Below are 25,062 nucleotides of genomic sequence, written 5' to 3'. Positions count from 1 at the left end.
CAACCACTGTGGAAATCAGTATGGAGATACATCAAAGTACTAGGACTGGAAGTTCCATTTGACCCAGCTCTTCCTCTGCTGGGTATCTTCCCCAAAGAATTAAAAGTATCATACCACAGTGTTATATGTGCACCCATGTTCATGGCAGCACAATTTGTAATAGCTAAAAGTTGGAAACAACCAAATGCCCATCAACTGGAGACTGGATAAAGAAAATATGGTTTTTAAATAAAATGGAGTACTATTCTGCCCCCCAAAATAAGAAATTAGAGACATTTATTGCTAAATGGATGTGCATTGAGGAGATACTCTTAAGTGAAATAAATAGGACACACATGTGTAAATACCAAATAGTTTCTCTAGTTTGAGAAACTGCAAGTGTAAATAAGGACTGAAAGGTATAATAGATAATGTGAAATAGGAAGAAAAGAGGCAAAGGGGAAGGGGAAGTGGGAGGGGTAGGGGAAAGGAAAGGAGGGCATGGAATTAATATGAGAAAATGAAAAAATGGAAATAAAGTCTTTGTAAATAGGGAGGGATGGAGGGGTTGAATGGAGGGCAGGGGAAAGGGGAAAAAGAGGAGAACCAAGAGATATTATGTAAAGGTGTAAATATCCAATGCTGAATATCATTATATTGTGTACCTAAAATGTACCAGTAAAATAAAATTTAAAAGAAAGAAAAATAAGAAATAACCATCAAGCTACAGAGAAGAAAAGGAATTAAAAGCAACATATCACAGTGATACATGCACATCCACATTTAGAGTAGAACAATTTGTAATAGCTAAGTCTTACAAACAGCCCAAATTGCCATCAACAAATGAGTGGATAAAGAAGATGTGTTTTTTTTATACAATGGAGGAGTAATCTGCCACAAAGAAGGGTGAGCTCCAGACATTTATAGCTAAATGGATGGACCTTGAGACCATGCTCTTAATTGAAATAAATGGGACACACATGTTTAAATACTGCATTCTCTGGTGTGAGAAACCCGAAAATGGAAGTAAGGACTGAAATGTATAATGGATGTTGGGGAATGGGAAGAAAGTGTTCAAATGGGAAGGGAAACAAGGGAGGAGGGAGTGAGAAAGGCAGGGAGGGACAAGAAAAAAAGTGAAAACAGAAGGAAAAAGTGGAAATAGCCCTTGTAAATGGAGAGGGGAGGGGATTTGAGGGGGGAAATTGGATAAAATAAAATAAAATTTATTTTAAAAAGAAGAGAAAGAGATTAGAAGCAAAGCTAGAGGATAAAGGAAGATCATGCAAATTTTGGGAAAGTAATGAAGACAGAAGGAAAAGAGAAGGAAGAAATAAAAACACACAGAACAAGACAACAACAACAAAAAACTAGAAAGTATGTTCACGTTCAGACTTATATAAAATAAGAGCAAACAAGAAAAGAACAGAAACAAAAAGAAAAGAGAAATGAGAAAAAAAAGAAGAAAAGAAAAAGAGAAGAAAATAGGAAAAAAGAGAAAAATGTGCATTTCAAAGAGTGTTTCTGCTGTCACTGGTAGACAACATGGGCAGAGTATGGACCTGAATTGATTAATTTTGGCAAGCCAGTCATAGCTTTACGGTAGAGTAGTGGACATTCCCAGCAAGGCTGCACCTTTAGTTTCACAGAAGTTCTGGCTGGTTTTTGGCTGTGACGGTGGAATTGGACCTGTGGAGCCTGCAGCAGTGTGCAAGCCACCTGCTAGCTTGAATTTGGCTCCTTCTGGTTTAAACACTGATATTGACCGTGGAAGCCACTAGATGGAGCTGGCAGCAGCTTTGAGTTCTGAGCTCAGTTGGCCCTTCTCCAAGATGGCTACCTTCTGATTGCTCTCTCCAAGGGACAGCCAAACCCCAACAACTCATCAACCACTGCAGTCTGCTGTGTCCACCTCTCTGATCCACTGGTGTGTTTCTCCGTGGAGGTCTTTAGGGTCACCAGTAGTTATGGTTCATCTGCATGTTTGAGCTGTCCTTCCCATGCAGTGAGTCTGGGCTCCAGGAGAAGGCACTGCCTGCATTGTCCTTTTTCTTTGTTGGTGACTCTCTCTTCACTGTCTTCTTGAGCTTTAATTCTCCCTTCAACTCCTTTTTGGGTCCTCAGGACCCACTTCCTTCCTTCTCTTCCTCATGTTGTTTTATTCCAGTGCCTGTATAAAAAATCTCAGAGAGACCCCCTCTCTAATGCTCAGCACTCTGCCATTTTCCCCAGGAATCCTGATATGTGTAATACATTCTTTTAATAATTTTGCTTCCTTGCAAATGGCATTCCATTGTCCACTATACTGAAAGTCCTGCTCCCCAGTTGGAATCTTGGGGTGCTGACCAAAATGTTCAAGAAATCTCAGAGATTTCCCGCTTATATTACAGTGATTAGTTTTCTCTCCAGCATCCATCTTACCAGGCTTACTAGGGAGATGGTCCATTGCTGAATACTTTCCATTATTTATATTCAAATCTGAAATATTATTTAAACTGAAATAAAAATTTGACTCAAGGACTTTGGGCTTAAGTCCTAATTAAACTCTCTCCTTATTTGATGTATTGGTAGTGGTAAATGCAACTTGCCACAAAAATCTTCCTTGACTTTCCTGGCTGGACTGAATTATGTCATCTACTTTCTGGACATCTGGGAAACTCTGGTTTGGGGGTTCTTCTACCATTTATGGGTCTGCTCCTCCCTCCAGCTTAAAGATTACCTCAGGTTGGGTGATGAAATACTCCAACAACATGAGGCTGTGGTTGATCTCCAGAATCACATCCCTCTACAGGGTCCTCTAAGCATCATCCAGGACCTCCCACTCCTCCCATGTGAAGTTCACAACTATGTCCTCAAACAATACCAACACTGGAGATTTTTTGTTGCTGTTGGAAAAATGTGGAGGACTCTAGATGGATAGAAGATCAGAGGTTGGGAAGTCCACAATAGCTATCTGAGTGATGGAGAGCCAGAGAATCTGGTAGGTATTCAGTCCAAGAAGAAGGAATCTACAGAACAAACAGGATCAAGGATATAACACAAGTCCCAAGTTGAAGGCCTGGAAGCTTGTTAGAGAATCACACATGCAAGTCTGTGTAGAAGACTGAAGAAACTGGAGACCTGTCTCACTCCAACATTCAAGTCTGGTCTTTTGCTCTTGCATCAACCTTCAGAGGCTCAGAAAGCAATGCCCCAACATATAAAGTAACTGTAGGGTGGGGCAGGATAGGGACAGGTAAGATGATGGTTGTGGGTAGGAGAAAACATGTTCAGGAAGAGGTTGAAAGGCTGTTTCTGGTTTTGTAGTGATGTCATTGAATGGTTAGACTGCATTTCTCACAACCATCTGTGCAGACTTGCAAGAGCAAAAGTGGTGATTGATTTAATAAGGAATGTGTCTTATGGAGGGAAGTTTTGAACCTGACAATTTGAGACTGGTCCCTAACTGCATAATAGCACTGTGGAATGCTGCATGTTTAACTCTAATCCAAGACCATCTCATCTTGACCAATTGCTCTATACTAAATCACATACCCAGAGCTGCTATTATTATTATTAGTTGTTGTTTACTTACTGACAGAATCTCCATAAATTGCCCAGGATAGCCTCGAGGTTGTGATGCTCCTTCCTTAACCTCCTGAGTAGCTGGGATCACAGGTGTGGGCTACCACACTTAGACAGAATTCTGCTCATTAAATCCTATTTAGACAAACCAGCAGATTGTGGTGTGAATTATTTGTTTGAAAATTTTTAACTTATTTGAAAGTATTACCTTTTAAATCCACCTCCATTTTGTTCACCTGCATTCTAGAGCATGAAAAAGCATATCTGTAAATTATTTTAAAATTTTAACAAGAAGTCCATATGCTACCTCTCTTCAAACCCATTTAAGAGGCATTTTCTCTAGACAAGGGTGGTGGTACTCATATGCAATCTCTTCCACTGGGAAGGTTGAGTAGGAGGATCCTCAATAGAAGCTGGCGTGGACAAATTTGCTGGAAAAAAGGGGGTCTGGGGATGAATCTCAGTGCTTAGGCCCTGAGTTTCATTCCTGATCCCCCAAAATAATAACAAAAATCAAAAGATAAAAAGAGTTGAGGATAGAACTCAGTGTTAGACCCCCTGCCAACATGAATCAGGTCCTGTGTTCAATCCTCAGTAACAGAATGAAAGAAAAAATGAAGGCAATTTTTTTTGTCACTCATTAATTTGTGCACCTTTGGGTGACTGTGTAAATCAACTGGAAACATTGCTGTGGTGTATGTACTGGAATAAAACAGCAAGATCTTAGGGAAATACTGTCTTGGTTACTTTCTCATTACTGGGACAAAGCACCTGACACTCACAAGTTGAAAGTTAATTTTAAAGAGGTTCATTTTAGCTCACAGTGTTTAGAAGTTTCATTCCATAGTTGCCTGGCTCCAAGACAGGGTTTTGTGGCAGAGGGGCATGACAAAGGAAAAACAGTCCATGGCAGGCAGGAAGCATTAGACCCAGAGATGAACATTTTTAACAGTAGGGATATATTTATTGATAATTTCCTTTGCATAGTGGCATAGAGATGTGCCCAATTACAAAATCCATCATAGTGTAAATTCCATGTTTTCCTAAGTCTTTTCCCTTTGGCAAATATTTATGGTAATTTCCCAATAAATAAAACTTTTGTGCTATAGTAGGTGAAACAAATCCCATTATACAGATGTTTCTTAGTTTATTTAAACAACCTCATGTAATTGACTTGGACTTTTAGCTGCTTCCCAAGTGTTTATAGCCCCACAAGAAGATGTGCATCTTTTCGGATTGCTGGTGACATGATATGTGTTGTTGTATTTTGATGAAATTGCTAAGTCTGTCTGTTTAGAACATACTGATCTTGGAAAAACCTCAGGTCTGCAGGCATATGCTATGTTGAGGCTGAGAAAGGCTATCATCCTCTTACCCAGCCCTGGTGTTGGAGCCGTGGACATCAGGGCTTTTTGCTGGGAAGTGGCTCCTGGTGCTTCTCTCACAGCTGGGACTATATTGGGCCCCAGTTGCCAGAAGCCCAGACTGGCCTCACCACTTGTTGTTGGCACTGTCTCTGCTTGGGAGAGGAGGTGAGTGGCTGCTCATTATGACAGATGAGGTCTCTGATCTGGGGGGAGGTGATAAGGTTGTTATGGGGTACTCTCTTAGAATGTCACTGCTGCATTAGAGTCGACTTTCCATGTGGAGGCAGAGCATACACGTCTGCTCTGAGACTGTCAGACTAGCAAGCTGCTGCTATAAGGCATTGAAGGCACAGCACTGTCTCCTCTGGTGCTGTGGTCCCTTCTCCTGGCCTGGTGGACCCTCTCTACAGGTGAGTATGTGCTGCATCTACAGGGTACTGGTGATCAGGTACACAGGTGTGCTGCAAGGCTTTTTTGGGGGGTGAAGGATCAGGGATTGTATAACAATGGTCATACCTGTACCTAATTTCTTTATGAATAGTTTTGCTAATTTTCATTTTATTAAAGCAAGCATTTTGATCCCAGGACATTCAAAGCATTAATGGTAGGAATTTCTAGGTAAAGTTGGGACTTGGCATTAAAAAGAAGGGCAAGCTGGCGCCTGTGGCCAGCAGGTTGTGGGCCGCAGCCTGGTAGGGCCAGGGCCCAGGTTGAGGCTTGTGCAGGGAGGTGGATGCTCCCCAAGAGACAGCGACAAGAAAAACACACTGACTCAACTGCCTGATTTTTACATGTTTTCTAAGTGCAAGTGTTTTTTGGGTGACTCATTCACTTTCATTGTGGTGTCCCTCAGTGGGGACTCAAAGCCCCAGCTGCATTCTTAACTCTAAGTCACCGAGGACCATGAGGCGAGGTAGGGACGAAGGCAATGAAGCTTGCACAAGTTCTCCTGACAAAGTCAATATAAATGACATCATCCTTATTGCTCTCAATACAGATTTGAGAACAATTGGCAAGAAATTCCTTCCCAGTGACATCAGCAGTGGTGGAAAGGTAGAAAAGCTTGAAGGTCCATGTGTTTTGCAAATTCAAAAAATTTGAAATGTTGCTGCACCAAAGGATAATGAAGAATCTCAGGCTGCACCAAGGATGCTGCACTTGCAGATGACGGATAGTCATATAAGTTGCACAGCAGTAGAATTTAGTTATATGTCAAAAATAAGCCTGAACACACCACCTGGATCTAAAGTCAAGCTGTCAGGTATTGTTTATATAAAAAATGGATTCTTGCTCTTGAATGACTCTAACACCACAGTTTTTGGCGGTGAAGTGGAACACCTTATTGAGAAATGGGAGTTACAGAGAAGCTTATTAAAACACAGTAGAAGCAACATTGGAACTGAAGGTGGATCACTTCCTTTTGTGCCTTTTGGACAGAAGTGTGCATCTCATGTTCAAGTAGATAGCAGAGAACTTGATCAAAGAAGATGTTACAAGTTACAATGCCTGTCAAACCTACAAATAATAATGATGAATTTGAAAAGCAATGGACTGCTGCTATTGCAGAAGTTGCAAAGAGCAAAGAAACCAAGACCTTTGGAGGAGCAGGGGGTGGTGCCATAAGTAATCTCAACATGAATGCTGTTGGTAACCGAGGTAGAGAAGTTTCACAGAAAGAAAAATCAACCAGATTGGAAGGGAAACATGAAGGTGTCTATAGAGAATTGGTTGATGAGAAAGCACTGAAGCACATAACAGAAACGGGTTTCAGTAAGGATGCATCGAGGCAAGCTCTTATGGATAATGGCAACAACTTAGAAGCAGCATTGAATGTACTGCTTAACAACAATAAACAGAAACTTGTTACAGGTCCACCTCCAAGAGGTAGAGGAAAAGGCAGGGGTCGAGTAAGATCAGAAGATGAAGAGGACCTAGCAAATGCAAGGCCTTCGGCACCAAGCACATTATTTGATTTCTTGGAGTCTAAAATGGGAAATTTAAGTGTGGAAGAACCTAAGTCACAGCCGCAGCAGTTTCATCAGGGACACCACAGAATGTCAAATAATGAACAAAATGGAGTAAAAGATAATAATCAACCAAGACATCTTCCTCGTAATGATACCAGGCAGCCAAGACATGAAAAACCTCCTCGTTTTCAAAGAGACATTCAAAATTGAAAGTCAGTTTTGGATGGCAGTGGATTGCCTAGAAATAGAGTTTCTGAAAGACCAAGTATTTCTTCAGGATCTGAAGTATGGGCTGAGGAGAGAATCAAGTGTGATAGACCATATTCTAGATATGACAGAACTAAAGATACTTCATATCCTCTAAGTTCTCAGCACAATGATGGTGCTTTTAACAAAAGAGATAATGCTATGCAAAGTAGATCAGGAAAAGGTCCAGCCTATGCAGAGGCAAAAGAAAATCTGCTTCCTCAAGAATTCATAGATTATAATAATCAGAAACGTGGGAAAAGAGAAAGCCAAACAGGTAATCCTGATCATTTTTATGACAGGAAATCATGAACAAAAAATAAAGCTTTCAGTGGTGTAAAAATTGAAAAACACTTTCATGTAAATACTGATTACCAGAATCCTGTCCGAAGTAATAGTTTCATTGGTATTCTAAATAGAGAGACAGAAATTAAGCCAGCAGGATCTGTCACAGTTATACCCTATGAAGATAAAATATTTTACAGTAGTGGGCCCAAAAGAAGATCTGGGCCAATTAAGCCAGAAAAAGTGGTGGAATCATCTATTCCTATGGAGTATGCAAAAATGTGGAAACCTGGAGATGAATGTTTTGCACTTTATTGGGAAGACAACAAGTTTTACCGAGGAGAAGTTGAAGCTCTCCATTCTTCTGGTATGACTGCAGTTGTTAAATTTATTGATTATAGAAACTATGAAGAGGTGCTATTAAGCAGTATCAAGCCCATTCAGACAGAGGCATGGGAAGAAGAAGGCACGTATGACCAAACTCTTGAGTTCCATAGAGGAGGTGATGGCCAGCCAAGATGATCTACTCGGCCAACCCAGCAGTTTTACCAACTTCCCTGGGCTCGAAACTAATATGAAAAAGGTCTTTGTGAAGAAAGGAGCTGTCAAAACCTCCTGGTCAAAACTTCTTGATAGACCTTCAACTTTCCCTTCAGAGTAAAATACAGCCATGGTGGATATCATTATTTGAAGAAACAAAAAGCAAATTTTTAGGGGGGAATATCCAAGAATGGGGAAAAAAATGAGTTAAACCTTTTACAAGTGAAAGGAAGATTTTTTTCTTCTGCCATCAATAAAACTATTGTGATATATATATATATATGAAGGGCAAGCTTTCTGATCCTGTATGATTATGAAACAAATCCCCAGAATCTTCTCCCTACATCCTGTGTTCTTGTCCCTTAAGGTCCTGCTGGGGAGGAGTCTGTGAGTCTCCTGGGTGGAGAAACTCGATGTGAAGGCCTCCTGCATGTGGAGCACCATGGGAAACAGGGCCTGGTGTGTGGGGACTACTGGGGCATGCAAGAGGCCTTGGTGATCTGCAGACAGCTCAACTGCAGAAGAGCACTATATACATCTCAATGTGTTTTGAGGCCCCAAGAAATGGGGCCACCCTGGCTTTATGGTGCTCAGTGCCAGGGTGACGAGGCCTATCTCTGACAGTGTTCTCTAGGTGGCTGGGGGCCAGTCAGTGGTTGCAACTGCCAGTGTGTGGTAGTTGTCATGTGCTCAGGTAGGTCCCCCTCCTGCTGGGAACCCCCTTCCGATGACTGGTTTTCAGAGGCACTGAGGTAAAGTCTCAGGGGATGAGGGAGGGTTTGGCCCAGATGTGAGTGCTAGTTTCCATGGGATTATTGGGGTTCTGGGGTTCCCTCTTGCTGCAGAAGGAGTCAGTAACTTTCCTTTTCTGTTCTGGATCTCAGTTCTCACTCTCCTGGAGCCCCTTCTCACTGATGTTTAACAGTGATCCCTTGGTTTCTGAATCAGCTGCAAAAATGTGCTTCTTTTGTTGTCCTCAGTGCCAGCTCAGGAAACACCTTGGGATGCCTCAATCCAGGCTTTCTGAAAGCTGTTCTCTGTGCTGTGTACACCCTGAGCATGACACACAGTCCTGAGAGGAGGGGGCACTGTCACTCCAGATATCCTGGGAACCAGCACAGGTTGGGGAAGCAATCAGGGGTCCTGACGATGCCCTATTTTTAGGCCAAATCCAGTCAGTGCTCAGCCCTTGTATGTGTGCCTTGGGCAGATGTTGGCAGGACCCTCTGTCTTCTGTGCCATCAGGTAGTTCCTTGAGACAAATAAGGCTGAGTGGAGGAGGCAGCCCCTGTGCTGGGACCCCTGAAGTATTGAACTCACCCATAATATTCTGAGATATGACTTGCAAAAGGAGGAAGCAGGTGTCTTGTGCAGAGAGCTGGAGTGTGGCAATGCTTTGCAGTGGTCCAGAGCCCACCCTGGAGGGCACACTGGTGTCCAGGAGCAGAGGATCATGACCTGTCATGGGACAGAGCCCAGCATTTTTAGTTGCAAGGTCAACTTGAACTTCCTAAATCAGTGTGACCTTCTGGCCTACACCGAGGTGGTGTGCACAGGTAGGCTCACCCCACACAGAGCCTGGACCCTTGTTTGTGTGTGAACAAAGAAGATCAAAACATCTGCACACAGGCAGTGTTAAGGGAAAGTTCTTCTCCTGTGTGGTGGCTGACATAACTGTGCATTGCCACTGAGCAGTGGTGAAGGAGCCCTGGAGTTCTCCTCTCTGGGGATTCTACTGTAGCTATGTCTACTCTCCTTGGGGTTCCTGTCTAGCCTGTGACCAGGTGGTGAGGCCCTGTTTGGACAGTGCTATCTACCTCTGCCTGTCTAGTCCCAGGAACCCGTGTCTGTCCTGAGGGTGAACATTCTTTGTGGCAATCACTTTGGGGGCCAGGGCCCAAGGATGATGCAAAGACCAGTGTCAGGGTCCTTGCTTTGCAGACCCAAGATCTTTCTTGTGGGCTCTTGCCTCCTGGGTCTGGGCCAAGCCAGGCGGTCCTGGATCCTCCTGCTTCATTCCACTATGTGGGACTGGATGGTGGGTTGTGGGGTCTCTCCATCCCTGTGCTCTTTGTGGATTCTGTCCTGCTCACCGATGCTCTGCCCCTAGGATATGTGGAGGCCTGGCTTGTTGGCAGTGAGGACCCCTGTGCTGGGCGCTTGGAGATTCAGCAAGGTCTGACCTGGGGCACAGTCTGCAGTGATGACCTGGACCTGGCCATGGCCCACGTGGTATGCTGGGAACTGCAATGTGGAGTGGCTGTGTCTACACTTGGATGTAGGGAACAGGGGAAGGGGACATTACCAGAACCTCTGCAGTGAGTCCTGGTCTCCTGCGAGCCAAGGCAGCACACGGAGAATTACACGAAAGGTAGAAAAATGAGACTGAGAAGAAGCTGAGCTTTGGGTCTGATCAGTGCTGCTCTGGGCCCCAAAGAAAAAAGCCCCCTAGCTTGCAGCACTTTTTATTCAGTAGATGGGGAAACAGATGTAAAAAGTGAAAATGCAGAGTTCAGTGCTTTACTTTAGGATAAACAAGGTGTAAAAAGACTGGGGGGCAGTGGAAATCTAAGAACGATGAGGAACTATGCAGATGAACATTTGGTTCCCCCCTGGCGTCTCCCGCAGGTGTGGTCTTGTCCTGGAGTGTTACAGCATCTGGGGATCACTGAGGTCTCAGTTGTGACCCGAGGCCAAAATGCAATTATGTCTGGAATGTCGTAGCTGGTCTGTAGGCAGGAGAACTAGGCCTACTCAAATGATTTTTCCCTAGAATTATGTAGCATTGCTCCCAACACTTGGGACTGCCCACTTCTGCTGGGGCTCAGGGCCTGTGTGGACAGAGGCTTTCCACTGTGTGGGCAATGAGTCTCTGCTGTTCCACTGCCTGCGGGAGGCTGGGAGTCAATGCCTGCATGACCGGGATGCTGGGCTCATGTGCTCTGGAGAGAGTGAGTCAAATCACCTGCCCCAGTGGGGTCTGGGCTGTGGTGTTGGTCAGAGGCAGGAGACTCTGAGGGGACTGGGCTGGGAAGATTTTAGGCAGTGGGCAGAGAGAGAGAGAGAGAGAGCTCAGCCTGACATTCCCTTCCATTTCTTTCTGTTTTGCATATGTTTATTCTATGTTCAGAGAATGGTATATTCAGTGTCGTTCTTCCACATCAGATATCAGTGCTTGTGTTTTTGTTTCAATCTTGTGAATTTTTAATGTGTTATATATAGCAGGCCCTTATTAATCTGTGAATGGCAAATATTTTCTCCCATTCTGTTTTCTGTTTTTAATTTTTGAAAACTGTCTTTTTTTTTTGGTACCGGGGATCGAACTCAGGACCTTCTGCTTGCAAGGCAGGCGGCGGAACCACTGAGCTAAATCCTCGCCACCCCCCCGCAAAATGTCTTTTGATACATGTAAGGATTTAATTTTGTTTAAGCACAACAGCATTGTTTTTCTTTTGCTCCTTTCTCTCTTGGTGCTGCATCTCTAAATATAATTCCCAAGTCCATAGAAATGAGGCTCCATTGCTATGCTTTGTGCTAAGACTTTTGTCTTTTGTGCTTGTATCAAGGCTTTTATCCATTTTGAGTTAATTTTGTACATGATACATGGGATTCGGCAGCTGGATATGTGAAAGTGGCTATCTGGTTTCACCAGCACTGTTTGTTGAAGAGATTGTTTCTTTCTCAATGAATGATCATGGCATTTTAAAAAACTACAATCATTAATCATATTAATTGTACAAATTAATCAAATTCCTTGTGATATTTCTATAGATGCATATACAAGGCACTGATTATGTCTAATCTCCCTGCTTCTACCATTACCTCTCTCCTCTCATTTTCCATTCCCCTGACTCCCTTTCCAGTCGCTTGTAGCTCTCTTCTACTTTCAGGTCATGGGTTTTTTGTTTGTTTATTTCTTAGCTTTCACATGAAAAAGAAAACCTATGTTACTTTTCTTTCCATGTATGACTATTTTACTTGACATGATACCCTCTAGTTCTATCCATTTTCATGCAAATGGTAGGAATTCAATGTTCTTTACTAGCAGTGTATGTATATATAATATTATATATTACAGAGTCTGCTAAAAAATATATACACACTTCAGGAAAAGACAAACTTTTATAAACATTTTAATACTAAATTTATCGAGATATCATGAGATTAATACAAGTTACCTTTGGCCTCTGCAATTACAAGAGGTGCTCAAAGTGGTGGCCATTAGGTTCCAGACCTTTATTTATTAGTATGGCACACTGCTGCTTGGATAAACTTGGTCATTGAGATTGCTGAATATGCATTTTCAATTTCTTCTGTTAGGGCTGGGAATATAGTGGTTTTCTGCAATATACAACATCCTCTAGGATCCCATACAAGAGTAATACTATCTGTTGAAAAAAATCATACTATTTTTCTTTTCCTGAAGTGTGTATACATTTTTTTGGTGGAATCTGTATAATATTTTCATATTCATTCATGGTTCTCAAGGCTAATTTCATATCTTGGCTATTATGAACAGTGGTCTTACACTTTTTCAAGAACAGATTGGGCCAGGGATTTAGCTCAGTGGTTCTGCCTCCTGCCTCGCAAGCGCAAGGACCTGAGTTCAATCCCTGGTACCAAAAAAAAAAAAAAAAAAAAAAAAGAACAGAGTGGTGATTAAGGTATGTGTTTATTTCTGGACTGTATAGTAAATCATTATTAAAGTAAGTCATTAATATCTCCAGTTCCATCCATCTTGCTGCAAAGACAGAATTTAGGTCCTTTTTTTTTTTAGGTCCTTTTTAATGGCAGAATTATATTACATTGTCTACATATACCACTTTTTTTCTTTTTTATACACCACATTTTCTTTGTCCATACGCCTAGCAATGTACACCTAGATTATTTAAGATCGTGATTATTGTGAATAGTGCTGAAATGAACATGTGAGTGGAGATGTCTTTTACATATCCAATTTCCTTTGGAATTACACCCAGTAGTGGAATTGTTGGGCCATATTGTAGTTCTGTTTCTAGTTTTTTGAGGACCTTCAATCCCGTTTTCCACAATGGCTATACTAATTTATATTCCCATTCACAGAATGTGAGAATTTTCCTACTGGGGACCTCTGAAATGTTATCAGAAACCTCTGCAGTAGGCTTCAGTCTCCTGCCCCATGTAGATGCAGGCCCGAGAAATAAATAAAACTAAAAGACAGAACTAAGAGAGACAGAAAGCGGAGTGCCAGGATGACCAATGCTGGTGCAACTGGCAAAGGCACTAATTTTTATTGGTAATCAATTGGGGTAAAGGCGAGCTATGTGCAAGGGCAGTACTATGTTCAAGAATGTGCAGTTGTGTGGTTTCTATGGAGATTAACATAAACAAAGCTCATAAAAGACAAGACAAAGCATTCTTCCATTAGTAACAGAATAGACAAACTATATGGCTGTAATTAGAACATTGTCCTTCTAGTTAAGAAGGTTTTAGTTGTGGAAATGGAATTTGTGTGCAAGCTACTCTGACCTTGGCACATAGACTTTGGTTGGACTCACTTCTATAAACAAGCCAATTGTGGGGTTAACTCTTTACAGCCTGCACTGCTTACAGCCTGCTTTGGGCATAATCAATATTGTGGTCCCCTGCATTTTTCTTTTTCTGCATTTTTGTCAGCATTTTTTATTTCTTGTCTTTTTGTTAATAGTCATTCTAATGGGGACAAGATGATATCTCATTGTGTTTTGATTTGTACTTCCCCAGTGATAAATGAAGTTGAGAATATTTTCATTACCTGTTTGTCCATTCATGCGTCTGTTTTGGGGAAATGTCTATATAGGTCATTTGCCCCATTGAATTGTTGCCCCAAACATGAATTGGTTTATTGCTGCTGAGTTGAGTTTTTTCTATATTGTGGATATTTAGCCATTGCTGGATGAATAGTTTGCAAATATTTTGTCCCACTTTTTAGTGTATCTCTTTACTGTGCCAGTTATTTCCTTTGGTGTGTATGTTGAGCCATCTTTACATTCCTGACATAAATCTTACTTATTTCTGATATAAAATCACTTTCTGCACCATTAGATTTGATTTGCTCATATTTTCTTGAGAATTTTTTGTGTATATGTTCATCATGGATATTGGCCTGTATTGGTCTCAGTTTTTTATGTCTGTCTAGTTTTGGTATTGGGATGCTGTTCATTTTACCAAATGAGTGTGAAAATGTTCTCTTCAATAATTTTGAATATTTTGAGAAGAATTGGCTTTTGTTATCATATAATATTTGGTAAAATTTAGCAGTGAAGCCATTCAGTCTTGGGCTTTTCTTTGTTGGGTGACTTTTATTACTGATTCAATCTCATTAGTTATTATTTGTCTGTTCAATATGGTAGGCTATATGCTTCCATAAATTTTCCATTTCTTTTAGGTTTTTGCATTTTTTGTCATATAGTTCATCATAATCCCTTGTATTTCTGCTATTTCAATCGTAATGTTTCTGTTTTCACTTCTGATTCTATTTATTTGCATTCTCTCTCTCTTTTCCTTGGGTAGCCTACCTAGCTAAAGGTTTGTCAGTTTTGTTTATCTTCTCAGAAATCCAACTCTTTGCTTCATGTATCCTTTGCAATGTCTCAAAGTCTGTATTTCAGTTGTTTTGCTCTTTTTTTTTATATCTTTCTTTCTATTACTTTTGGATTTTGTTTGTTCTTGCTTTTCTTGTACCTTGAGGTAAGTTGTGGGCTGTTAGTTTTAAATAAATTTATTTATTATGTATTTGCTTATTGTGGTACTAGGGATTGAAGCTAAGGGCTTGTGCTTGCTTGGTAAGTGGTCTACTATTGAGCTACATCCCTAGCCTGTATTGTTGTTATTATTATTATTAATAATTTTCATTCAAGTTCACATTATGTTTCCGAGGCTAGCGTTAATGTTGAGGTCCTCCTACTTCAGCCTCCTGAGTAGCTAGAATTACTGACATGTGACACCATGTGTAGCTCTTTCTGTTTTTTGATGTGCACAATTATTCTCCAAGAACTGCTTTTGAGAGGGTGCATATGTTTGGGGTCATTATTTTCTTTTTTCTTCAATGTTTCTGGTGGCTTTGCTGTGTATCAAACCCAAGCTCTTGCACATGCTATACACATACCCTACCTCTGAGTTATATCCATGACCCTCTCTAGGTTTATGCATGTTGTGTTTTCATTTTCATGTGTTTCAAGAGAATTTTAAATTTTCCTTTCAATTTCTTCATTCACCCATTGCTTATTTCACAGTATCTTTTAAAAAATGTCTCTATATTGCAGAATTTCTACAGTCCTGTGTTGCTGATTACTAGGTTTACTCCATTGAGGACAGAGAAGGCATATACCAAGATTTTCAGTTTTTGGAGTTTGTTGAGACTTTGTTTATAGCCTAACATGTGGTCTATTCTGGATTATGTTCCAAGTTCAATGAAAAGAATGTGTCATCTTTAGCTGTTGGAGGAGCGGTTCTGTATATGTTTGTTAGTTCCACTGGTGTAAACCGTAGTTTGACTACAGTTGTTGATCTTTTGTCTGGATGATACGTGCAATGATGTAAGTGCAATGTTGCTGCCTCCTGTTATTGTTGTACTGAATCCCGTGTCTCCCTTTAAATCCACAATGTTTGCTTATGTAATTGTATTCTCTGATATAGGTGCATGTAAATTTACAACTGTTATATTTTTTTGAATTGACCTATTAATCAGATAGTGACCTTTTCCTACATTTTGACTTAAAGCATACATTTTATCCAAGATAAGTATAGAAACTCCTTCCCACTATTCATTTCTGTTTCTGTGAAGTATCTTTTCCCATGCCTTCACATTTAGACTGTGTGCCTTTTCTGGTGAAGTGAGCTTTTTGGAGGCATGACATTGTTATTTTTTAAATTTTTAAATTAATTATTGGTACATTATAGGTATACAATATAATAACGTTCATCATTGGAAATTTGTATCTTTACATAATATATCTTGCTTCTTATTTTTTCCCCATACCCCTGCCCCTCCTTCAACCTCTCCACCCCTCCCTATTTACAGACTTTGTTTCCATTTTTTCCTTTTCTCACATTAATTACATTCCCTTCTTTCCTTTCCCCAATCCCTCCCACTTCCCCTTCCCCTTTAGACCTTGTCTTCCTATTTCACATTATCTATTATGCCTTTTGACTCTTATTTACACTTTCAGTTTCTCACACCAGAGAAACTATTTGGTACACATGCATGTCCTATTTATTTCACTTAAGAGTATTGCACAATGTGCATACATTAACTATAAATGCTGTAATTCTCATTCTTTATGGCTGAGTAGTACTCCATTTTATAAAAGAAACCACATTTTCTTTATCCAGTCTCCAGTTGATGGGCAATTAGGCTGTTTCCAAGTTTTAGCTATTACAAACTCCTGCTATGAACATGGGTGCACATACATCACTATGGTATGATTCTTTTAATTCTTTTGGTAAGATACACAGTAGAGGAACATCTGGGTCAAATGGGACTTCCAATTCTAATTCTTTGAGGTATCTCCATGTTGATTTCCACAGTGGTTGCAGCAGTCTACACTCCCACCAACAGTGAAGTGTTTCTTTTTCCCCACACCCACATCGGCATTTGTTATTGGTTGATTTCTTGATAACACAGCCATTCATTCTGGAGTGAGGTGGAATCTCAGGACTGTTTTCAGTTGCATCTCTCAAATGACCAGCGATGCTGAATATTTTTTCGTAAGTTTACTTGCTATTTCTACTTCCTTTTTTGAGAAATGTCAATTCATTTCAGATGCCCATTTTTGGATTGGGTCTTTAAATTTTGGTTCATACAAATGCCAAAATGTTGCATCCATTTTCAGGGTAACTGGAGGGTGTTTTTTTTTTCCCTGCCCAGAAGGTAAAGATCTCTAAAAATGCATGAGAGTTTGAACATCTCTGTGCTGTGGAACACTTGTGCAGAAAATGTTTACATCTCATATTTAGTAAAATTTGAGCTGAATTTAAAAGTTCTTCTTCCCTTGTAAAGAGAGTTGGTAAAAACATTATCCTTCTTTTAAAAATGAAAGATTTTATTGTAAGTCTATGATTCATTCTACATGTTTTAGAACTTGGATTCAAGATTTCAGGCATTTTCATCTTGTGGGTCCCCTTAGGATGTATGCTGTAAGCTTTTCACTCAGGATGCTAAGCAACAATCTAATCAAAAAGGATGAAGGCATTACAAGAGGACTTGATAGACAGAAGTAAATCTTTTTTTGTGTGCCAAAATGAACACAGGTTTTACTACACTAGAGAAGACAGTTGAGGGAACTTGACAGAGTTCCTGTCTATGTACACTTGGGAAACTTCTCGGTTAGCTACACTTTGTGCTTCTTATGGAAAGAATATGCTGGAGGATTTAAAGTTTTTATAGGGCTGGGAACTTGCATTTAGAATTGATTTTTATGTAACTGAAAAACTTCTGTTCCATTCTATCTCCAAGCTGTACCTCTCATCTCACACTTTCATTGTTCATGTCCCAGAAGCAGTCTTCAATAAAATATTTAAGGCATATAGTATTTTGACACAAAAGCTGTTATCTTGTGATTTAAGAAGATGATGTGTCTGCAAGAGTTATTCACATGTACGCTCTAAAATATTGCTGGAGTAAAATTCAAATTCCATCTGGTTCTGCAGGTGGAAGAACATTCAATTACTTACGGATCCACTTGCTCCGTTCGGAAGTCCCTTGAGGGCCCACTCACTCTGACCATCCTGCTGCCATTCTGCGAACAGGAGCCAGGGGCGGAGTCTCTGGCCTGAGTCCCCACTGCGCAGAAAGGTGCTGAGTCCAGAATCTTACAGCCAGGGCAGAACTCCTGGGCTTGGCCACAGGGCCAGGGCTAACGGTTTTGGGCAGGAACTTTGCCTGTCTCCTTCTCCTCCTCTGTCTCAGCTGAGCTGAGTGCAGTGTTATCTGGGATTCTTCAGAGCTGGAGCAGAGATGGCTGCTGAGATCCAGTGATTCAGGGCTGTTGGGGGACAGGGTTTCTGGGGTAGTGGACTTTGTCCAGAGCTGAGTCCATTGTCAGCAGGGCCCACCCCTTTCTCTCTGCCTGCCACTGTTCCCTAGTACTAGCCTCTACCATGTGATGCTTGACCAGTCCTCAGCTCCCAACTTTTTCCTTCCACTCCACTATTTGAAACTGCAGTATCTGCTATATTTAAGGGCAGAGCTCTTGGATGCTGGACCCGCTGTGCCACATCTGCAGGTGGGACCTGGACCAAGTCACTAATATTTCCTGGCCCTCAGGTTATCCATTTGGGAAATTAGGTCTAAAAATGTCCTGTTTTGGTTTGTTGACTTAAAAACTGCACGTTATGGACATAGCCATTAGAGCTCACTTGGATAGTGGAATACACTCCTTGCCACCAGATAGCCTTTTTGTGGCCAGGCCCAAGATGTGATGTCAGTGCAGGCAGAGGATGGAAGTGTTGCTCCACCCCAGCATCCAGGAGCCTTGTCGGGGGGTGTTCCAGTGGGCAGGAGCAAGGGGACCTTCCCAAATCACACCTCCTCACAGAGAGTCTCAGAACAGAACAAGTCAGTAACCCCTGGGGTCAGCTGATTGGAGCAGCTGAGATCACATGGAAGAATTAGCCACGGTTTATGGTTCTTTGCAAGGAGCCAGATCCTCCGAGAATGGTATAAATGTCAGTTTCACGAAAATCCACTCTAAAAGCCCGGATCAACTTCTCAATCATCCGCCCCCCTTTTTCTTCCCAGCTCTCCCAGAGTACCCAAGGAGATTCTGAGATCAGAGAGCATAATTACAAATGAGCTGCCCTTTCACCTATGGCCTCTGAGCCAGCTGCCTCAACCTGCAGAGCTCCAGACACGTGTGCGAATGGCTGATGGTGGGCTTCAGGTAGATGAGACCCCAGGATGATGTAAAAAGCAGTATTCTTTACCGTCCTGAAAAGATGAAATAATGGCAGGTAGACCGTGTGGGTATGGAGTTTTTAGATACCTTCTCATGAATGAGAAACCTGCCTCCATCAGGACTTCAGATGTCTGACACCCCTGTGACATATTGAGCAATAGGAATGAGTGACTTGAGGGCTGGAGATTTAGCTCAGTGGTGGCTGCACCTATCTAGCAAATGCAGGGTCCTAAGTTCATTTCCTGGTACCCCCCCAAAAGAATTTAGTGACATTAGAATCTTTGTTTGAGACAGGGTCTCATTATGTAGTCCAGACTGGCCCCAAACTCAGAATGATCCTCCTGCCTCAGCCTCCCAAGTGCTGGGATTCCAGAGGTCTTGAGCTCAGCTGGTCCCAGCACCCAGAAGGAAGCTTGCCCACTCCATCCCAAGGTCCTAGGGCAGAGAAGCTGAGCTGGTCCCAGAACCCAGAAGGAAGCTCCCTCGCTGCCATCCCAAGCTCCTAGGGTGGAGAAGGTGAGCCGTGTGGGTGCTAGAAGCACCCCCTCCCATGGAAATGAGAAGACACATAAACAAGCCTCAAAAACAGACTTCTGGATCACCTACAGCAACCCCAAAGGGAAACGAGATGGAACAATTTGATACTCAACCACCTGGACTCTCTGAACTGGCAACAAAAGAGGATCTGGGAAAAATGAAATCAGAAATAATTATTCAGATAACAGCCAAGATTTTACTCATGGTGGAAGACATGATTAATAAATCTAGAGAGGACACAGATTAAAAAAATAGAGGATCTGAGGAACATGATGGAATCCCAACATAGGAAACAAATGAAATCCATAAAACAGATACAAACAGATTTCCAAGAGATTAAAAACTCCATTGAAAGTCTGAGCAGTAGAATGAACCAATGTGAGGATAGAATTTCAGATATAGAAGATAAGATTGCAATTAGTGAGGAGGAAAAGAAAAATTGCTTTAAAATTGTAAGGAAACGTGAGAAATCAATCCAGCAGCTGCTAGACGATGCAAAGAAGAATAACATTAGACTGATTGGAGTCAATGAAGAAGCAGGAGAGAGTGCAGATGACATAAAAAACTGTTCACAGAAATGATGGCAGAAAACTTCCCAAGGAGGGGAAAAGAACTTGACATAGCCTTAATCAAAGAAAACTACACAAAGGCATATAATAGTTAGGATTCCAGAAATCCAACAGAAGAACAAAATTCTACAAGCAGTGAGAGAAAAGAAACAAATCACACACAAAGGAAAGCTCATCAGAATCACAGCAGACTTCTCAATGCAAACCCTCAAGGCAAGAAGAGCTTGGAGTGATGTATTTTAAGCCCTAAAGGAAAACAGCCTCCAACCCAGATTGATGTACCCTGCAAAACTATCTTTCAAAATTGATGGAGAAATAAGATACTTTCATGATAAAGAGCACCTCAGGAACTTCATGAATACCAAACCCGCACTCCAAAATATTTTAGACAATACCCTAGTAAAAGGCAATGAGGATCACAACCCCAGAAAACCCAGCAGAATGAATCCATTGGGTGTGACAAATTAAACGCAAAGGGGGAGAATCTAACAAAAAGAAAAAGTCATGACAAGGCTTTTAAATCTTTTAACTTCATCTCCCTAAAGAGTGTATAATTCAATCTTATTATTGTACTGATTAGTATTTTTCTGATTCTAGAGTTGCACACCATTCCTTGTGCTATACTGGCTATTTATCATCTTCTTACATCTACATTTTAATTGGGTTGTCTATTAATGAGCTCTAAGAATTCTTTATATATTCTGGTCATAGATTATATGCATTGTAAATATGGTCTGTTTAAGGACTACTTTTCATTTTAATGATGTCATTTAAAGTTCTAAATTTTGATGGAATCCCATTTATCAAGTTATTTTATACATCGTGTTTTTTGTATCCTAGATAGTTCTTGCCTACCCTGAATTCATAAATATTTTCCCTTATAATTTCTTCTTAAAGTTTTATACTTTTAGGCTTTCTTATTTAGGTTCATAGATCCCTTCAAGTTATTTTCATGTATGGAAAAAAAGGGTTGAGGTTAATTTTTTACATATGGATACCAGGTGTTCTAGTGCCGTTTGCTGAAGACAGTGTCTCTTCCTCAGCTCTTGAATTGAGTTTATATTCTATAAAATACTAATGTTAAATAATCTTTCAAAACTCAGTGGACCATATATGTGTGGTTCTATTTCTAGATTCTCTGTTTTATTCAAATGATCTATATGTCTTTCCTTACACCAACACTGCCCTGATTACTGTAGCTTTAGAAGAAGCCTTAAAATTAGGTACTAAATGCCTTACAACACTGTTTTTGGTTTTGTTTTTAACTTTTCTAGGTCCTTTGTACTCCTACATAACTTTTAAATTTCAATATCCAATTCTTCATTTATAGCAAGTATACACGGACCTGAATTTTTATATATACCTTGTGTTTTCTAATCCTGCTAAATTCAAGTACAAGTTCTAGGGGCTCCTAGAGATTTCTTAGTATTTTCTCTGTAGATGATCATTTCATCTACATATAAAGATTTTGCTTCTGCCATGCCAATCCTATCCTAGTTGTGTCATTTTATTGCCAGACTATTTTGATGGGGACTAGGTTTCAAAGTTTAATGGACAGATAAAGAGTAAGCATATCTGCCCTTGTTCCCCACCTTAAGGAGAAAGCATTGTATCTTCTCCATTTATATAAGGCATTCTTGCTGGAAATATGGAGTACATGTCTTTGATCTGTTGAGAAGTTTCTGTTCTACTTCTAGTCTCCTGACAGCTTTTACCATGAACAGCTGTAGAATTTATTCCAATACTTTTTCTCCAACTAGTGACAGGATCATATGGCTTTTTCCTCTCCTCTGTTTAAATGATAACTTTTGTGGGTGGATCTTCCAATGCTGAACCAACACTGCCATCCCTATAACAAAACCACTTTCTACATCCTGCCAGATCTGACTTCCAATAGTTTGCTTTGTTAAACAAATTTCTATCTATGTTCATACTTTTTTCTTCTATTATCTTTATCCAGTTTTAGGATTAGCACAATGTTGATTTCCTAAAATGAGGGGAGAAGTGTTCCTTCATTTTTCTGCTTTAATTGTTTGATATAATTTATCAGTTAAAATGTTTATGAGCCTGCTGTTGTCATATAGGTAGGTTTTCAAGCTAGGAATATACTTTCTTTAATAGGTGCTATTCAAATTTTTTATTTCCTCCAGAATTAGTTTCATTAATTTGTTTTCCAAGGTACTTCTTAGAAGTTGTCAAATTTATTTCAAAAAAGATTTTTGTAATATGCTTTCTATATCCTTTTAAATTCTGTAAAATCTGTGGTAATCTCTCCTAGATCTTAATATTGTAATTTAAAAAGTGTATAACTGATATTGTGTAACAGGAAGAAAAGCTCTAAAAGAGCAGGGGAATTGGGAGGGGAAGGGGAAGGGAAAAAAGGGGAAGGAAAAAATATGAAAAAAGGAAAAAATATGAAAAGAGGAAAAAAGTGGAAACAAGGTCTTTGCAAATAGGGAAGGGTGGAGGGGCTGGAGGGAGGGCAAGGGAAGGGGAAAAAAAATAAGAACCAAGAAACTCATGTAAAGATACAAGATACCAATGATGAATGTAACTGTATTTTATACCGAAAATGTACCAATAAACTTAATGGGAAAAATAAAGCCAGTAATGGTACCTTAATTACACTCTGAATAAATAGCAGGACAAAGGCTGCTGTTATAAATTTCACAAGTAGTGACTTAGTGTTAACCACGTTTAGATGTTGATGCCCCAGAACAGCTTTAATTATGATACTATCTGTTAACCTTCTGTGGTGAGAGTGGAATAAAGGAAGCACTCACTGTTTTGGGATTGCTGATAATAAACTACACAGCTACTGTGTTCTCACACAAGTCTATGTGTGGATCAAATTGATACACTTCCATGGAGGCCAGCAGGATACTTATTCACAAGATGATTATGACAGGCCAAACAGGTAGTCTTCAAAACTGACCTGCCATTTTCTAAGAGAGGCTATCAAAAGTCCTGTCCCTTTGTGCCTTCTAATTTTACCATGTTCTACAAATAAATTTGATCAAGGATGAAGGGACAAAGGAAACACAAGTTTTTAATGAGATTAGTTAAGTCCTTTCAAAGATTTAAAACAAAACCAAATGGGCTGGCAGTGGAATGCCTGTTTATCGTGTAAGGTCCTGGGTTCAATCACAACACTGCATGAAAAAGGTGGTAACATTTTAGGGCGGGGGTGTAGCTCAGTGGTAGAAGTGCTGGTCTACCATGGGCAAAGCCCACGGGTCAGTCCCTCACAGCACAAAAACAACCAGTCACCACAAACACACACTCTCACACATTCACACACACCCACAAACCAGTGTTGAACATAATATTGATAGGGAAAAGTTTTAGATAACTTAGTAGATTGAATATTAAGGTAGTTGTAGAAGCAAAATAAGTAATGTATTCCTTTAAGATTTGCTTTTCCCGTAACTCTTGTTGTTTAAGGTGATGGTTATCTGATTCTTTAACCAGTAACTTCATTATAGATAACACTTTAACCTAACAAAGTTTGCAAATGCCTGGGTATGCTTATCTTGTGTCTGTGACTTGTAAATAGGAATTGGAATTGTATTCACACATCAAAGACCACTAGGGATGAGATCATGACTAACAAAGGTGTAAAAAGAAGAGACTAACAGAGAACAGCACTGACAATGACCAGACCAGTTTCTGGCAGTACTGCCTGCTTGCAAGTAAAATTTTAATATTTTACCCGAATTCTGTGTCTCCATGTATTTCTTTCCGCAATTTCTAGAACAATATGGGAAACACTTGCTTTTATATAGTCCTAGTGGAAGGTGACATAATACAAGTACCACATGTCTTTAGGACAGCTAGACAATATATAAATATGTGGAATTTGGCCTGGTTATTTAAATTTGACTGATAATTCTATACTGAGAATTAATCTTAATATGATGTATAAACATGTAGAAGTGTTAATTATGATATGCTTATAATAGTAAGATATTGAAGACATACACTTTCACAGCTTATGTAAATTATGGTATGATATGCTTATAATAGATACTAGAACACACATTTTACAGATTATATATATTGCGGTAAACCCATGTAAAGAACTACCATATGTATAGTTACTTTTTTCAAATGAGGCAAATCTGTAGGAAAGATACCTATGATGTATATATGAAGAAAATCTATTCAAAGGATACAAAGTATGATCCTACTTAAATGTATAAAATATATGCAAATATTTGGAAAATCTAAAAGGAGAAAGTGGAGAAAATGTTTATATGTGAAATTATTAATAGTGTCTGTGAGTGGATGGGTGTACATAAAATTTTTTGGAATTATCTTTGCTTTCTGTTTTTCTGTAACATATTGCTCTTATAATGAGTTATTTAAAAGTAAGCAGATTAATGATTAAGGCTTTTTTCTTTATTTAGGGAATCACTCTTCAGCTGAGAACAAGAGACAAAAATAAAATGATTGTTCCTTTATACATGGTGATTACAAATCACAAGTCAGGGGTTACAATTTATATCTAATGTCCCCTCAAAGCCTCATAGACTCATAGGTGGGTTTTTGGGGAGCTCTACTTTTTTTATGTCCCTCTGGGGGCTGCCTCAAAATGTGGGTTATTTTCAAGGCTACTATGAAGCTAGAGGGTGAGTTATTGGACAGTGTCACAAACTTTATTGTTTATACTGAGCTTTGGTTGTTTCTCTTGAATAAATGCTTTACGGGATGCTGCAGAATTTTCAATGCTTTTCAGAGTTCTGAAAAAGCTGACTCTGAAAAAGTTTTGCTAGATTTTTCATTGTTTTGTGGAGAAAATTTTCATAGATTCTTGTGTTACCATTTTCTTGAAATCTTTTCTGCTGTTCATGACCTCATTCATGTTTTTGTCAGAGCAGCATGGAATTACCTGTGGTAGTTAAAATAACTCCCTCATTTAATTGAGTTGGCTTTGCTTGGTCAAATTACCTGCAAATCATAGAGACCTGGCTAAAACGTGTATCCTAATCCAGTGACTCTTTTGAGTTTTCTCCTCTTAATGTATGCTATGATGCCCATGAACCTATATTTGAATGGCTACATATTATTTCACTCTGTGAGTAAGACATAA

General features: G+C 40.0%; 2 pseudogenes; both read left to right on the top strand.

Annotated features, from left to right (window-relative positions):
• The first annotated feature begins 3,219 nt into the window (after nt 1-3,219).
• Nucleotides 3,220-25,062, top strand: part of LOC101724960 (scavenger receptor cysteine-rich domain-containing protein SCART1-like) — a 57,892-nt pseudogene continuing 36,049 nt past the window's right edge.
• On the top strand, nt 5,834-8,137 carry LOC101724957 (tudor domain-containing protein 3 pseudogene; annotated as a pseudogene).

Source organism: Heterocephalus glaber, unplaced genomic scaffold (assembly GCF_053883595.1).
Source record: "Heterocephalus glaber isolate CG9 unplaced genomic scaffold, H.glaber_assembly_v1.0 deba00001497, whole genome shotgun sequence".
Lineage (NCBI taxonomy): Eukaryota > Metazoa > Chordata > Mammalia > Rodentia > Bathyergidae > Heterocephalus > Heterocephalus glaber.
The sequence above is the reverse complement of the archived record's forward strand: the minus strand, read 5'-3'. Positions and strand labels throughout refer to the sequence as shown.